Below are 18,989 nucleotides of genomic sequence, written 5' to 3'. Positions count from 1 at the left end.
CCACTCACCCATTGCAAATGCAGCAGAAACCAGGAAACCCCCAGAGCAAGGTGCTGTATGGTAGGGTAAAAATAAGAATGGGGTGATGTATTTAATTTTTCCTGTCATGAACAGATTATTTTCCCCCATGATTGCATTTCAGCATGCTTGGAAACAGATATTTGTGCACTTTTTTGTAATTTTTATTTTATTTTAGAAAAAATAAAACATTGTTTTATTGGAGCAGATGTACTGATGTTACCCAGGTGCCTAATTATTTTGCAGATAGTATATGTATGTGTATTTGGAGTCAGATTTTAATTTATTTTATTTTATTTTTTTGAAGGTGAGGAAGGTTTCACAAACAATATTTAGCTGACACAGCATGCACATTTTTTAAAACATTGTGTTAGCCAAATTACTGCAGTTTTTGCCAGAGGGAGAAAAAAAAGATACATAAATTTAAAAAAAAACGCATCTCAAACCATTTTGGTCCTGATCATGTTGCATCATAGCAGCTATCGGTGGCACAAGGAACAGTAAGCATTACATAAAGGCGGGAGAGCATTTACTTCCCTTGTGTTAGTTTGAATAACAGAGGAAGACATTACCAAGACATAACGATTGTGAAGCCAGGTGAAATGAATACAATTGATTGTGTAAGTACAGGGCAACATTGTGCTGAGAAACTTTAGATCACTGCATTCATGTGGGCTGGAAAGAGCAGCTTCAAGTTCTCAGACATTTCTCAGAAAACACAACAGAGATCTTAAAGCATAACTAGAGCTTCCAATTCCCCTGGTGTCCAAGTTGCCTTTAGGACACAAAGAATAAAATGTAAATGCTCAGTTGTTAACACTAAAGAACAAAAGGAAGCCTTTTGTTCACATCCTTTTGAGTGAGATTTCACAAAGTAGTGCTTCTCAACGGGGCGATTCGTTCTTGAAAGCAAAGTTCACGCCAAAAATACACAATAACATCAGTTTGAACTTTGAGCTGCGTGTGGAAAAACTGTGGTTTGAAACATTAAAACATGCGCTGCAAGTGCATGGTTTGCAACTCTTTTTCTCTTCAGGGTTTCTGTCGGCTTCTTGTGGCGCAAGCCAGCGCTACTTTGGCTCGTGGTGTTATTATGATGCACTTGTCAGGTGTCTTGTTTTACAACATTCTATGTTTTATTGTAGACTTTTTGTGTTCGTATGCTTTCGCAATACTGTTCCGCACTCATGTCAATAAACCACTTGCATTTAAAAGCTGGGGGCTTTCAGGGGAAGTCCGACAACAGAATATTGCTCTTGTTCATGTGTAGCTACTGTGATAGCAATGCGTTCAGTGCATCCCTCAAAGAAATCAACTCCATCCAGAGTAACAAATTCTTCCATGGCTAATGCCGCGAAAGAGAGTGTTCATTTTCCAGAGTTTACACAGTAAATCCCATCACCACAGTTCTTTCGCTGGTAGTTCAGTTTCAACTGCTGTTATTGTGCATCTTGTCCCTTGGTTTTTATATTTTTGTTTCTTTACAAGACTAGCAAGCAACATGTGAGGAAATGGCATAAAAAGTGTTGTCAGCTGCCACTTCATTACCTTCATTTGGCTTCATACCTTCTCTAACCAATACCCAATTGTCTTGTGTTATCTAATACATTTGTTGATCAGTGATAATCTTTTTAAAATGATATTTTTAATGGGGAAATATAGAAGTGATTGTTGTTGCAAACTTTAGATAATGTCTTTATGCGGTCCTTTATTATCTTTCATTTCACTAACATCCTGTAGTTTATTTTGTCCATGTTTTGGCTCTGATCTTTTGTTCTTTTTACACATTTGAATCCATAATGTTTGCAGGCGGAGCAAGCTGAGCGAGCAGCAAGCGGTCGCAAGAACAACTTGCAATATAAACTAAAAATATACCACATAAAGGGGATGTTTTTAATTAGATAGAAATGTCTTTGCTGGTAATGAGGAATCCTGCCAAATGCCTCTCTCGCAGTGTGACTCCATATTAATACATGCATGTGATTAAATTATTAACATTGTTTGGTTCATTAATTTGGTGCATTAGCAGCTTTAAATCTCTCTTAAATTTAATTGTGTTAAATGGCCATTTGTTTATTTTGGAGAAAAGAAATGATCCATACATTCAGATGTAGGGTTTTGTTTTAGACAGCAAAGCAGTTATCTTCAGTGAAGTTGATAAATCTTAGGTGCTTCTCACAAGTCTTATTGTTCAGAAAGAATGATGATTGATGCAAGCTTGCATCCAAAATACCATTTAACTCTCCACTTTGTCAAATATTGAGACTGAAAGACTGATTTTTGTAGGCGTTACATGATTTCTTCATTATTAAACTTTTTTTCTAAAATGTTTAAATATGTTTAAATGTTTTTTTTAAGCAGCAGCAAATCTCCATGATTACAAAACTGACAGCTTACGATTGTAAACACAAATGACAAATATTCTGTGGATACTTAATGATAATGGCGACATCTAACACAAGTTTATAAGACCAAAGCTTATGCTTGCCAAGTATTGCCCTTGTCTTGAAACTGTTGTAGCTCAGTTGAACTGGTGATTAAAACAAGAAAATGTCCAGCAGACACCATCTGGAAAGAGCCATCTGTGAATGGTAGCAGAACATATTTCCACAGACCATGACAAACTAGCATCACTCCTTCCAATGAGGATAAAGCCTGTTGTGGAAAATAAAAGGTGTCATATAAGTTTTATATATATATACATTACAATTATCTACCATTTTGTGAGTTTTACAGTTAATGTTTGTCTACACAAAGTTATTTGATGTAAAGGGGAACTGCTGACAAAACCAAAAAGAACTGAGCTCATGTATTCACAGAGATGTAAAATAATTCACAATTAATTGTAACATTATTTTTTGACTGTGAATGGTGTAATTTCTTAACATTACAAGATAAATTGTAATGTCAGAAACTGCTTCCAACTTACATGTTATGTATTGTGACAATCTATGTCAATTATTGTAACAGTTTTTGCAGGATTTTATTTTTTTTTACTGAATGGAAAGGCCACCAAGTGAACCTTTAGATATATATATATATATATTTGATAGATTATTAGAGTGATTTTTTTAGGGACTTTAGTATAGTTTTATGCATTTAGTTTTATGTTGAGAAGTAAATATATCTTTGAAAATCAGGGACACATGTATGTAGTGCAAAACTGCTTACGGTCTACAAAATTATCAATAAATATATTTAGATTTTTTTTTTTAATTGCCTCTTTTAAGCTACATTTGTGTTTGTTCTCATTTGTCCTTGAAATATTTTTCACATTCTAGAGGTAAGTTGGACCAAACTTAAAAGATATAAATTATACGTTCAGTAGTCAGATTTTTATCTTCACCTTGTTCTGTTAATATCATGTAAGTCCATTTTTACAAGCAAAATTAGTGTATTCAGTGAACAGGATGAATCAATAGATACAGCCAGGCACAGTAATCTGGTTCAACTTTTGTAAATGCAGCCAAAGTTGCCTGTCTCCACCTCCCTCCTGCAAACCTCACATTAAAGTTGAGGCAATCTATTCATCGTGCCATGATATTAGGTGATTAAAAATTTCCATATTAGAAAATGTGGAGTGGAGAATGAAAAGACAAAAAAAAAAAAAAAGGAATGGTTGCTTCACCTGCACCCCAGAGAGAATACTGAACACACCGGATGCAACTGCTGACTATTGATATTCTAAATAGCTTTAATGTTGTGCAGAAGGCTTTGTTAAATAAAGGAAGCAAATACATCAACAAAAATCACAATACGAGCCTCTGAGACAAACAAACCTCTGTGCTACTTGTTCTAATGTATGTTGCTGTTGAAGGGCAGATGAATAAGCATTTCTCCAGTGTGTTGTGGTGATAACAAACCCCTCTTCATTCTGCAATGCACAAATAACAGTAGTTATTCAACAAATATCAAGGGCCCATTTTTTATGCTAAAGGGAGGGAGTCGTAGCGTGCAAATCAATAGGTTGCTGCAGGTGTTACTTCAAAACCAGCCAAAAAATTTTAAATACCCCATTTCCCGTATAACAAATCTGCTTTCATCCACAGAGGCAACATGCAGCCTAACAGACATGCAGAAAACAAGACACAGTGGTGTGCCTGCATCTGTTCAAACCAGTTAATAGCAGAACCTGCACAGTGGGGCCAATAAGAGCTTGTTAGATTTCACATAAACACTCTAATCTTCATCCATGTCACTAATGTTGATTCTGGTCACACTGAGGAAATTACCCTGAGTTTTTGCTGCGAGGATGGCAGGTGGAAATTGATAAAAGCCCAAACAAAACCTCCCCCTCCCCTGAATCCTCTGATTCATTTGCATTGCCTTGATCTCAGTGGTAGGTGACAGAAATATAAATCATATCAGAAAGTAATGTGCTCCGCCGTAATGGGCAAGATGCATTCGGAATTACAACAATATCCGAGAAAATGCATGCCTTTTTTTTGTGTGTGTGTGTGTGTGTGTGTGTTTTTAAACAACAAACACGCATTTCATCATAAATTATCAGGTTGTGAAATTGTTCTCGTGTTGCATACCAACTGAGCCATTAAACACTGCTGATGGTGACTCTGTGAAACTTGAAACACAAATCACTGTGCAAAATAGGTTTCAGTTTGTCATACAGGACCAGGATACATTTAATATCTGAACTGTATATGATTAGATGCATTCACATTTTCAAAAATAAATTGCATTTTAACACAGCCCAACAGCTTAGTATAAGGAACATTTTAGTCTGATCGTCTGCTGGGTTGGATCAGTGGAAAAAGTGTCACAACAGTCTTAAGGGTTGTAAAATGATGTATGAAGTTTATCTTCCACATTTTCATAATAGAGTTCCACACAATATTGTGATCAAGTTTACAATTAAAGTTGAAAAAAAGTAAATTAGAATATTATTGAAAAGTTCATTCATTAGTATTAACTCCACTTATTAAGTAGGACATAGACTAATTAGATGCAGATTGATGTTTTTGAAGCTCTTTTTTAAATTATAATAATTTTTGTTTACAGGTAGTGAAAACACAAACATTTAAGATCAGAATCTTACATAAGACAGAACAATAAAAAACATTTAATATGGAAATGTGGATTTAATGAAAAGTCTGTTTAATGTCTACTTAAAAACCCTTATGATCAAAAGCTACTTTTAATCTGACAAACAAACCTGATCTGATGCAAATTCCAATTTCCTGAATCTGACTGCGTACCAAAAAATAAAGCTCAATGAGACAGAAATGGAAAAATTATGGATATATCGTTGGATAGATTTTGCACTTTTTGCGGTTTTATTTTTCCTCCTTCCTTGTTCTTTAACTTGGCCATTAAAAATAATAATTCTTCAGGTCAAAAGACAACTAATGCTTTGACTTTTCTGTCTTTCTTTTCCTTTTTCTTTCACATAGACAGGGGAGTTATCATTATCATCAAAACTACTTTAAAAATAAGGACTTGTATTTGTGACTGTACCCTGAGTCATAAGCTCACGTCTGAGACGCACTCAGAACTAATGATGTCCATTAGTTCTGTTTGCGTTTGAGCGAGCATCAGCGGATCCACAAATGACAGCTAAAGGTTGTTTTTGTCAAACACTAACTGTAAGATGGAAAAGAAGGGTGACTGCACGTTTGATACAGCATTATGGAGACAGACATTGACACCCTCCACAAAAGTGTAAGCTGCAAAAGGTTATTGCTGAAGACGCTGGTTGATCACATGGTGCTGTATCCGAGCAAGCTGAGCGAAACTTCGAGGGCCCACTTCTTCCAACTGCCTCAACTTGATAAACCTTTCTGCTACAAGAACTATTACCAATATATCTACACAAACCTGCACACTTTAATATCCACTGACCTCTATATAAACATTTTAAGTTTGATCCAGGAAACCTTTGCTACTTGTGCAATATTACATAGAAGACGTCTGCGGTTGAGAACATTTTGAACCTCCTTACATGCTGCTCCTGCCCTTCTAATATTTAGTGTTCTGTGAAAATGGTGAGTAATTATTCATATGTACACAGCCCAGATTCATGCAGTAACATTGTTTTTCAGTGAAGCAGAAAAAAACATCATGAGAAATTCTGAGCTCAATCATCAGAAAGGCAGCAGTATTAAACGTATGTTTTGATTTCTGCAGTAAAATGCCATGCAATCACCCTCTTTCATTTTAAAAGTAAATTGGTGATGAAAAGTCATTTCTCTAACATAAGGGAAACTACAAACATATCACCCGAAACCTTTTCCCGCTAAACAACTTTCTGCTCTACTGTGGACTAATAATTCTCAGACCTGGCTTGTTTTTCCAAGGCATTAACAAGATCTGGGACCTGGTGTCGGACCTGCGAAACCTGCACATAATGAGTGTGAAAACGACCATGAACCTATTTTTACAATGCTGTAGATGGCAGTTTGAAGCTTGAGGTCCAGTGTATAGGACTAACAACAACAGAATTTTGAGTCGCCTAATATTGCTGAGTGAAAAGTGAAAGGATGACCGTGGTCAGTAGGGTTTATAGGGAGATTGAATGTACCACAGGGCCACCTAGGTAAGTGCATCTGAAGTGGATCAAAGCGGATGCATCGGACAACTACAACAATCTACAGCTGCGCGTCTTGGAACACTGCAACCGGTGTACAGTCATCCAGCACCTCCATTAAATGTGCCCTAACAGCTTTTCTTCTGCTTACTTTCCATGTGCTGACACCAAGATAAACAAATGTGGCTGAAAATCCAGGTTGCCTCAGAGCTCTGCACAAACCCTACCGAAGACCAGGAAGTCATTCTAATAGATAATCCAATAAGCTGGTGCCATCCTGTTCCTGGCTGTGTAACCTGGTGGGTGAGAATTGCAGCTGGGAGGTGATAGGAAGAGTGTCTCTTCACCTCTCTGAGCCCCACTGGCTCCCCGACAGTCACAACTACCGCCTCCTGCCAAGTCATTCATTAACCCCAGTGGAGGGTGCTGCGGGAAGAGAGAACAAGACAGGAAGCAGAAGATGAGGGGAGCGTTTCCTCTGCAGGCGAGAATGAATAAACGTATGGAGAAGATAAGAGCTGGGGAAAGACAATTTTAGCTTCTGGGAATACATATGGAGTCCACTAAGAGCCAGGCAGTCCAAACGCTGTTGTCATTCATATGCGGTGCCTTGTGAAAGCATTCATACTCCATTACTTTTTTCACATTTTGTATTACAGCCAAAACCCCAATGTCTTTTATCTGGTTTTTATGTGACCAGCTGAAGACAGTGCATAATTCTGCAGTAGGAGGAAAATGAAACGTAGTTTCTTTTTTTTTTTTTTTTTTTTTTTACAATTAAAAATGGGAAAAGTGCACCATGTATATTCAGTCGACTTTACAACCAACGGCCTTTTTAAGTCACTTGTTTGCATGCAGAGTACACCTGCATGTAATCTTTTTTTTCTATACGTATAAAAGCAGCGATTTTATTTTGCCCTCTGGGGTTTGTTCGAGAATGTTGGTGAACAGAGTCATGAAGAGCAAGAAGCAGACAGGTCCGGGGTAACGCCGTCCAGAAAAATCTAAGCAGGTTGAGTTTATAAAAATGTTCCAAGTTAAAACGTCTCATTGAGCTCTGCCAGCTACCATTCAATACCCTGGAGTGGGAAACTGTTTACATGCTCACTAGGGCTGCACTGATAAATTGGCTCTGGTTTCCTTAATTTCGGGTGATCTGTGATCGGCCGATCCTTACACGTAGAACTGATCTTAAAATAGATATATTCTTATCTACTTTGTAAAAGGTCTAAGGATCAACCATTTTCCTCTTTTGCTCTGCTGTGAGAGAGGTTTGACTGATAGTTAGCAGCTGATTTGAAAGGGCTAAATATAGGACGATCCTGTCAGAAAAGCTTTTAGAGGTGGAAAACTTTGACGGTGAGGAAGAGGTTCATCCTCCTGCAGTAAACATCCCTCAACATGAAGTCAGAGCTACAGTAGAATGGTTTAGACGAAAACATATTCATGTGTTAGGTCAATACTTTGGCAAGCCGTAGTATCTTGTTGAGGGTGTAATCAGCCAGCCTATTCACTGCAGCTCCTGGAGGTGTATCAAATTTGAATACCAAAGGCCAGTAGACTGGTGCACAACATCAAGTCAGAGGGACACTGCCGGCAATGAATTGAATAATCATAATGCGCTTCAAGCTTATCCATGTTATATGGGTTGTTGGTCGTGAAGCTGAGAAAACTGCATCTAATATTTAAAAAGTACTGCAAAAGTAAGATAAGGCTGGGTAAAAAAAAAACAAAGAAAAGTGCCACACAATTCTGAACAAAAAGACCGAATGGTAAATTCATTCACCAGACAAGCTGCGAATGATGTTAATGTAAAACTCAAGTGCAAAACTTCTGTGCCAGTGTTGAGTTCAGAAGAAAAAGTACAGTAGGGGGATGGAGGGATGAGGTCTTGTTGGAAAAATAGGGTGGTGATGGGGCGGGGGGAGACAGGGTGGGGAATACTGGAAGAGAGAAGAAAAGGCCATGCCTGTGAGACTGGAGCGGTGTGGTATTTCAGTTGTCAGCCAGAAAAGTGAAAAGCCACACGAACACGAACAGGCATGCACAAATACAAGGCTATTTCTTCCCCGTGCATCCTGTCACCTTTATGGTGTGTATGTTATGTTCCCTGCAGCACACACACACACACACACACACACATTCTGAGAGGAAACAGTCTCTGATCCCATAGTGAGAGTGAAAAGAAGGCCACTGCTCACATATGGCCACCAGCTCTGTGCTGACTTACAACTGGAGCTAGAATCAGCTGTAGATGGCACTGTAGCACTGCAGGAAGAACTCGCTGCTATTCTACCCACAAGTACAGACAATGGGTTGTGTTAATGGACAACTATACACATGATCAAGGGTGTGTGTGTAAATCATGGTTCCTTCATCCAGACAGTAGATACCGCACACTGTACGTGGAATATACTTAAGTATGCACATCTGTGTGTGTGTGTGTTTGTGTGTGTGGACATGTGTTTTAGCGTATTTCTTTCAATAAACTTTAGAACAGCCGAGAGTGTACTGTAACCCTACTCCCTGACAGTTTTGTCACCGGATAACAATGTGAGGATGATTTTCTTTGTTTCCCCTGTGTGTCCTGACAGCAGGGTGTTCGTACACACACACGCACAGTTTCACACACTTGGATGAGAAAATACATGCTGGAGAGACACAGTTCAGCCTTTGATTGTTATCACATCTCTTGTGTAAAATGACACCTCATCTGTCTACAGCGCTGCCATATGCAAAAGGCCGCCCGTACTGTTGGAAGCGAGCCTGCTGTCATTGCCTTGCTCTTTCTCACTTGCCTCCTGGCTTTGCAGTGTCTCCATCAACTCTCATGTTGACACAATATTGAGTTTCATTAAAAGCAACCGCTTCTCAAGAATTGTTTTTAGAACGTGTGAAAAGCACGCAAAAAAAACCCCCCAAAAAAAACAGAAATCCACTCGGAAGACCTGCTGAACTGCAGGATTTGTCCTACCGCCAGAACCATTGTTGCGTTCAAAAAAGCTAGGTGTTGCGTTGACTAGAGGAGAAGGGAAGGTTGCTGAAATAGATGACTCGCTCAGGGCAATACACACACTCAGAACAGATGCAACCGCAGCACTTCCTTAATAGTGTTCCTTACACAGTAATAGTGGGAATACATCTGCGGGGTGAGCGCGTGTGTGACTGCATATGTGGATTTCAATCTCTTTGAACTTTCCCTAAGCTAGAAATGAAGAGTATTTTTTATTTTTTTTTATCAGCAGGTTAAAGGAAGTTGAAATTCTGTTAACCTGCTGGTAAAAAACTTTGTGTGTGTCGGTCTGTGACCAAGAGAAAGTAGGTATGGATTTAAAAAGTATGTGTGACGGAAAATAGACAACTAAAAGTATTTTTTCTGCATAATTAAGGATCGTGATCAGCAATCCGTAATAGTCCATCATTTCTTTGCATACTGTAAGAAAGTGTAAAAAAAAAAAAAAAAAAAAAGTTTATCTTTTGGTCCAAAAATAATTACTTGAAATTGGTTATGGCACTGATTTACTCAAAGCATTTACTCAGTGCTTGAATTGGTTTGAATTGGTTTGTAGTCACCTGGTGACATTGTAATATAGATCTGTGTATCATCTGCATAACTATGGTAACTAATCTTATTGCTTGTTACAACCTGGCTGGAAAGGAAAGTCACAAGAAGGTGCTGGACTTTGCTAACTTCAATAGGTGTCATTGTGATAAACGTTTGTGTAACTTATCACCAGGAGAGCAAGTTTGGGTTACAGATGCAAAAACTCCTGGGCAAAAACCCAAGATCCTACACTGTGGATTTACTCCAGGGATTGGCGAGGTGAAGTGCTTCATGCACTGTGAATCACTATTCATTTCAAATGGATCTTTTCCCAATATCTCTATCACACCAATTTCTTCAGTACATACTTGGTTGCTGCTTTGCTCCTGTCCATGCCACACCTGCTGCTCTTAACCAGTTAACTGTGTGTAAATCAATCAAAGACCACTCTCATACTTAACCCCCCACTTCAATTAGTTAATTTGTCTGCCCTCACTTCTCATTTTGTCCATCTCTCAAAGTCTCTTTCCCACACAATTTCCTTTTATAAAGATTGTCCTTCTTCCTCTTTTGTATGCTCTTCTTTCTCACTCACTACTTCTATCTATCTTTCCTCTCCATCCCATTTTTTTTTCTGCTAATCCATATTCATGTAATTTCTATATGGCAGCCTGGGGCTGCTGTTAGGGATTGTTACTTTGTGTTAAAGGTCTTGAAAGCCCACCTGATTTACAGTAATAACTTGGGATATATCCAGAAATGCCATTATCGAAACATAGGCACACACTCACACACACAAAGCAATTTCATACCTTATATAACCACATTTTGCCCTCCATGTTGCTTGCAATTTTCAGCATACTTATTAGGCCGAGACACTTTAACATTTAGGCATACAATTCGGTGATTTGTAATGGTTCTCGGGGGAGTCTGTGTAGTCCGTCTGCTGTTGTTTGAATTTCTCTGAGCATATTGGTTTCCTTTACAGTTGTATGTTTGAGGCTGGGAGGTAAATGGGAAATGCAGATCTTAAAGAGCCATCAATTCATGCAGCAACGAGGAAGAATTGATTGAATTTGCTCAGAGTTACAATAACTACTCTGGCACAAAAAAATCAAAGCTCACTTGACGCATTAGGTGTCAATGTGTAAGTTGAGCAGTAAGCCGCTGGGGTTTTATTCAAATGAAGACATTTGTTTGCAACAATTCAAATAGCTGTTGTTGTTTTTTTCTGACATCTTGTGATATGAGTCACCATTTCCATTTGCAAGGCTTGGTGTGAGAATGGCCACACAGGTAGTGCCACATAAACAGGCATAGTACAATAGATAGATCAGCATAAGACCAAAATATATTTAGGAAAATAAAGAACACAACCATCATGATTGCACTTATTTACAACCATAGTTTAAGTATATTTGAACATTTTTAAAAGAAGAATCGGTAACACTTTATTTGAAGGGGGTTGAATAAGACTGACATAACTCCTGTCATGAACATGAATAAGCTTTCATGAATATTTATGACTGTTGTCATAAAGCATCATTCGGTAAATTATGACACTTTTAATACAAAGTTGACATTATTCAAAATGTCTTTGTTATGACAACTTGACATTAACCAAGAAATCATTACTGATATAAATTTGTTATAAAAGTATTACTGATTGCACTTTAAAAATGAGGTAACTTTATGTTATTAAAGGTCAAGTTTAAACAGTAATGATTTATTGAGGCCAGATCATGGGCCAGATAAAGTTATATTTCATGTATTGAAATGCTTCCTCCATGACATCATTTCATACTAAATATTGTTTTGAACTTTATTCAAGTCTGAACTCAGTTGCTCATTGTAAACAAAAGTAAATTTAGTGACTGCATTCATTAACTAGACGCGTCTTTTCCAAGTTAAATGCAACAGTGTCCTTATCACAACCTGCGCATCTCGTGAAAATGTTACATCCATCTGCAAGCAATACCTTTTTGCATTTTTCCTCTAAAGTACTCATGCGGTTGACAGTAAATTACTTCGGCTCGGATGGTTTGAAACAGTAAATGTTTTATGCCATTCTCGACCACACTTGGAGTCCCCAAGCAGCTTCCACCCACCGTGTGAATATTTAATGAGCTACTGCTTAATTAAAAAATTGTTGAATATACAGAAATGCAGTACACTGACCTTTTAGCGAATCTTTGCAATTCACCTTGAGATCCAACTTTAATGGCAAATTTAACTGAGAAGGTCAAGGCAGAACGAGTAACCTTAGATTCACATGGACCCCTTCAAACATGCCTTTGAGCCTCAGAGCAACATTTGCACACGTAATGAGGTAATCACGCCCGATGAAAACTAAGGTATTCTTCATAGGCAAAAACACAAACAAATAAAAACAGGCCAAATTAAATGAGGAGGGTGTTGTCATCTGCACATAGAGCAATTGAGACTCAATTAAAAGTTTCTCTGTTCTGCTAATGACAAATTACATCAGTGATGGAGGGAGTGATTGAAAGACAGAGCAGGAGCTGCAGAGTCCCTGATTGCTTTCTGAATGAGGGGAGCTATCAAGACTAGTTTGGGGAGATGGCTTTTTGCATGCACATGTGACAGTTTGTAAGTCTGTGCACAGTCTCTCTCTTTCCCTCTCGTATACTGAGCACACGTGCACCGACTTGTCACCATAACAGAAAGATGGTCCTGCTAACAAGAAGGAGGGGGGGAGGGATCAGTGAGAGCAAGTCGGTGGGGTTTAAAATTCAAGGAATAAAGAGAAATAAACAGAGAGACAGCAATTCCCTGAGCTGTAATGAGACTCCTGCTTCCTCTGTCCTTCTTTCCTTCCTTGTCTTGCTTGTTCCTGATGAAAAAGGAAATTGTATATAATGAGAGCCATCAGCAAAACAGGATGCAGAAATATTTCTGTGGAATTATAAAAGTCCCGTTGATGGAATTTACGAGCGCCAGTGAAGTAAGGTGTAGCAAAATTATGTCTGTTTTAAGACATTTCTAAAGAAACAGGAAATGTAGAATGACAGAACAGAACAATTCTTTAGCAAATCACTGCATGCAATATATAGAACAGCTGTTCGAATATCTGTCCAAGCTATTAATTTTTTTATGTTGTAACTATAAAACCCAACTGTAAACATGAAATACCCTCAGATTCATATTCAGCTGGTCTGAGCAGGCAGAATCCTCAGCTCTGTTTGAACCATAATAATAATAGTAATAATAATATCACTACTGTTTAAAGCAGTGGGTCTCCAGCTTCATGTTCAAACCTCCTAATCCGATCGTTCAGTATTTGTTTTTGTCATATGTCAGGAAAGCAGACGTGTAGCAAGAAGCAAGAAATAAAATGTTATTAATGCATAAAATACGATTAGTAAAACAAATATACATTGATATTTTACATTTATCTGGATATATGAACATATATCCAGAATGTATTTTTGCAAGAGCATGCTTGCAGTTCTATTTTGCACCTCTTGGATATTGTGAAATTGAAAAAAACAGAAAAAATGGCTATTTAGACCACTATTATTAAAGTACCCAGGTTCTTGAAATATTCAGATAAAAAAATGTATCTTTGTTCTGCCACTTTCCTGCGCTCTCCCTGTCATTTGCTATGTGAAAATTATCATCAATGTGCAAGAAAAATTGGTTGAAAAAAAGCTATAGACTGTTACTGAACTCACTGCAATCAAATGAAAAACTGTGGTTTTTGAAATATTGAGCTTTAGAAATGCAACCCTCTTTTCTTATTTGCTAAGTCCTGCTGGTGATTAATCCAGCTTCAGAATATAACCAGCTACTGTGACAACATGCAAACACAGTCATCTCATAATTAAGTTGTGTTTAGTTAATTATTTTTAAATTATGTTGACACCTCCTACACTAAACCACACATTTTTTTTTGTCATCACCACTGTAATGCAAACATTTATTAGAAGCTAACTGGATTTCCAACAGAGGGGTTGATGACCAAATAAAGCAGCAGGTGTTGCTGATGTGAAGAGTGTGAATTTCATCTTTAAAATTGTGATCTCATTGTCCTTTCTGGTTACCTGAACAAAAAAATTTACCGTAATTTACAGTTCTTCGATGGTTTTTAAACTCAAAGGATTTTCATGTCAGCACTCTGTTACTCAAGCTACCTTGTAGTTAATCAGTACAGCAGACTGGCAGCTGATAGCTGGGTGGCTGCAAAGTTTGCCAAGAACTCACTTCTTTGACTTCTACACAATCACTTTATGTAAAATTCCAAATATATATAAAAACAGTACAGTACATAGTCACACATATATACACACTCTGCCCCCTACCAATTCCCTCAACAAACACGTGCACACGCACACGCATCTGTAGTTAGACACTCATAATTGACCCTCTCAGTGTCAGTCCACCTGATTTCAGCATGAAATGACAGTGAGAGGGCTTGAGTTTTTCTGCCTTCCAATCAGAAGCTCAGCATGCTGCAAAAAAATAAAAAAATAAAATAAAACTGAGGGCAGAGTCAAACTTCAACAATACAAAATAAAAATAGAGATGTGCAGAGAGGAAAAACTAGATGGTGATGATGAAAAGGCATACCTCCTCTCACAAGTTTTACAAGCTCAAGAGTAAAAAGGAACAAATACGTTTTGTTCTCGGTACACTTAAAGCACTGACCCGCAGTGTCCAGAAACAGTACTACAATGAGGACATGAAGTGAGTTCTTGGGCTTAAACTGACTTAAGTTTGGTTCACTGTGAGGTCACACTTTCTTGAGAAGCTTTGGTCTACTTAATGGCCTAAACGTGTCAAAGATTGTACACACAGTGCACAATCTTGCAAACATCAGCTCACTATATTCTCAAAGGATGATTTTTTTTCAAACAAATATGGTAAGACTTAAATCACATAAGTGGGTACGGTTGGGTTTTCATCTACATTCTTTATCTAATTTCACTTAGACTATGGGAAAAGGACAATTATAAGGAGCAAATGTCCCAAAACCTTTATGCATACACAGTTTTTTTTTGTCTGAAAAACACAAACAAGAAAAAAATAAATTATTAAGGAAAATAATCTCAACATAGGAAACAACTTATTTATGTGAAACTATCTGGACCAAAGAGCTGCAGGAACATTTGAATACTAATTTGTGAAAATAGCTTCTCCATCCACTATAACTGACTGCTTTATGAGTTTGGGAAGCCATTTTATTATGAGAAGGAAAATTGAGCCTTTAGGGCTGTTTACATACCAATATCATACTAAAACCAAGAAATCGCAGCCTCATTGATAGGTAGAAGCAGTTGCAGTTTCTGTAACACCAAAGAAGTAAGAATGTCAATCTCTTGGGAACACAAAATGCTTGTAACCAAAACATAAGACGCTTGGCTTCTATATTTCTTGTCATCACATTACTACCATTAAATTACAAGTGAAATCACATGTAGTCTTTCTGTATTTTAAATGGCATGTAGTTTGCAATGTGTCTTAGTTCATAAGGTGCAATAAGTTTTTGACTGACAGTAGCCTTGAGGCTATGAGTGCTGGCATTGAATCAAAGAGCATAAAAGACAAAGTAAAGAAACTGACACCAGCGGTTCATGTTTCTCCGTGAATGAGCAAGGGTAATGTAAAAGAATATGAACCTACTCAGCAGCTGCAGCAGCTAACACTGCAGTAAGCATAAACCAAAAGTTGAACTAAAGTTGCAGCCTTTGGAACAGAATTTAAATGGATATTTGGATTTAGATCCTTTACCTGTCTTTAAAGGAGTTGCTTCAAAAACATAATGTTTGACGAATATCTTAATTACTTACTTAAGTACGTTCAAATGATCCAGTCACTCTATCAGTACATTCATGCAGAACAGCACCTCTTCCAGCACACGCTGAGTCTTACACTCCTAAGACTGGATATAAATGGGATAATGGAGAAATGTTTTGACGACATCCTGGAGGCGGAGTATCGAAAAGGGCGGGAGCTTCTTAAAGAGACAGAGGCCAACTTCAAGCCATCAAATTAAAAAGTCTTTTGAGTCACGTTTGAAATATACATAATTTTTCATAACAACTTATAGCACAATGAAGTTACTTGATTGTGCTATAAAATGGCACTATGTGCACTATGTGCAGTCTCTCATAAACGGATCACGTCTTGATGCACAGCACACTGAGCCATTCATGCAGCACACACAGCTTACGTCCTAATTTGCTGTGTCTTTCACTACAGAGTCTATGAGTCACCGACCATGGCAGTTCTACCCGACCTCAGCTAGTACTGACCTAATCTGTTTTTATCTTTTTGCTGGCTCTAGCAGCCTTTATTTGACAGTTGCCAGACAGACAGGCAGGTTGTGAGAGAAGGGGAAGGTCATCGGACTGGGACTCAAACCTGTGACGATAGCATCAAGGCTTCGGCCTCTGTACATAAGTCGTGCTATATACCCTGCACCGCCTTTGCACTCAGCGCTGATATAATCTGAACTGAGAAATGAGCGAATGTGTTAAAGAAAATGATTTGGTTCCATTCGCTCACTCAAATCATCCGTTCATTGGAACAGATGTTATTCTGGTAAAACCACTGCAAATATATCGATTTACCAAGAATTATTTGCTGCTTTGTACGCTAGCGCCCCAAAAGTTGAAAATGCCGGAAAATAATGTGCTTATGGTCCTGAATTATATACAGAAGACACAGCAGATTGGTAGGCTCCTAACTGCTCATGCCTGTGGCTTTCATTCTGTTTAGCACTTTGCTGCCTCAGTGTTACACTTTACTGATTTGTTTCCAAATGCTGCCCAGTCCATTATTTTCCCTAAGCTAAGCAGTTGCATCACAATTCATATGCACCTCTAGATCTTCTACATGTCAGCAGTCTCAGTGAAGGCTTCACAGTTCAACCGTGGTTTTGAATGTGCAGCAGTCTGAGATTGCATCACGGTGCTCGAGGGCTAATTTTCAGTTTTCAATAATTTTAGAGATATATTCAGTTTGTTGCGTTTCCGTTCTGAGACATTCAGTCCAGGACAAACCGAAACTGTGCATGTTCTTTTCAAAGATTATGAAGTTAAGTCAGTGACGTTACTGAAGGCTCTGAGAAAATAAATGGTAATTCGCTCTTGTAGTTACTTTGTTCAAGTGTTCAGAATTCAGCTGGGTATCATTTTAAAGGTTAATAATATTCCACTTCATATTTTACTCTAAGTTTGCATATTCACAAAGACTTACAGCAACAAACAAACAAACAAGCAAACAAAAAATATAAGAATTGGAACTCTGCCTCATGGCCCTGACTGAGGCTTGGTGCTTTCACTGATGTGGCAAAGGATTGTTTGGTCACCATACAGGTCGGACAGGCAAAAAACAAGAGGAAACTGTAGCTTCCTGACAGATTTTGCTTTTATCATTTGCTGTTGCTCCTCGTTTCATTATCACTGTTACTTTGTATATTGTTCACTTCATCTAAAAATTAAACTATCTCATGTTTCTACTTCCAGGCTGCCTATTGAGAGTCCACTTAACACTTAAGCACACTTCCTCTAATGACACTTTCATTGGGTGTCTTTTAATTGATGGTTTCAAAACGTCAGCAGCACTCTGGCTTTCTCGCAGAGCCCATTGCCCCTTCTTTTCTAAAAAAAAAAAAGAGGGAACAGAACAACCTGGTCTAAGACACCTCAAGGACACATATTTTTAAAATACAATACTGACAGAGTGGAAACAGAAAGGAATTACTGGAGAAGACAATGTATTCGAGAGGCGAAAAGACTTCAAAAAGGGCTTCACATCAACTTTATGGTGATGGATAAGCCTCATGTTTCTGCTTTTTTCTCTGGCTTGGAAGTGCTCTCTGAACAGATATGACAAGCATAATGTCCCAAGATACAGTTTTGTTGTAGCAGAGGTGATTTTCAGAAAAAAAAAAAAAAAAAAAATCATCTATTATGATCTCTGCCACACGAATCTGGAGAAAAGCAATAACTTTGAATCGCTCAGAATACCAGATGTGGACAATAGCTCAACTTTCAGCTGGGTTTCAGAACGTTTTTTTGATTGTTGCCTATTTATGGTTATGTTTTACATTTTAGTTGTTATGCAAATTTAGTTGGACATTTCATGTATTTAGATAATTTTCCCTATATTGTATATTTGCACCAATTTTGATATACTCAACAACATTGCTTTCTTATGTTCAAAACTGACCAACTGGCATTCAATATTTAATCTTCTCTGTCTGTGAAACCATCCAAAAATTGATTAGTGATAGCATTCTTTTTGTGTATCCTTATTTCCATGGAGCCAAGGAAACTAAAACCATTCTTAAAAATCTATAAATATCAGAGGAAAAAAAAACATAATAAGACATCATCAGTAGCTGAGAGAAAAATGGAACAGAAGAATGTAAAAGTTTCACTGGGTGTGAATCTAAGACACTGATGGAGCTGAAGGGTGAGAAGTGGAAATGTGAAGACCAGTCAGGAGCCATGGGTGGACGAGAGCTACTGTATGAGTGGTGTTAAACAGTGCTAGGTACCATGAAAGAAAGACATGTTTTATCTGACAGGTGACAGATTGCAGAAAGTGGGACATGCTGAGACATGAAGACAGATGAGAAGTTGTTCTATGGTGGTCAGTAAGTTTTACAAGATGAGAATACAGAATATTATGAGGCAACATCTATTGAAATAAAGTGTCAGAAGCAAAATGATATCCTGGTGAGATGTTAATGAGGTTATCTTTGTCAAATATGCATTCTCTCCTCATTGATTCTTTGTCTTGATTGTCTTGTTTAGGCACAGAAAGTGATTCCAGCAACAACAACAACAAAAGACTTTAATGCAGTTGTATAAGAAAAAAAAAACAGGCCTCCCTTCATAAAATTGCCTCTTTGAA

The sequence above is a fragment of the Poecilia mexicana genome, unplaced genomic scaffold, assembly GCF_051168715.1.
Source record: "Poecilia mexicana isolate PSO_F unplaced genomic scaffold, ASM5116871v1 scaffold_1, whole genome shotgun sequence".
Classification (NCBI taxonomy): domain Eukaryota; kingdom Metazoa; phylum Chordata; class Actinopteri; order Cyprinodontiformes; family Poeciliidae; genus Poecilia; species Poecilia mexicana.
This window is presented reverse-complemented; position numbering follows the sequence as displayed.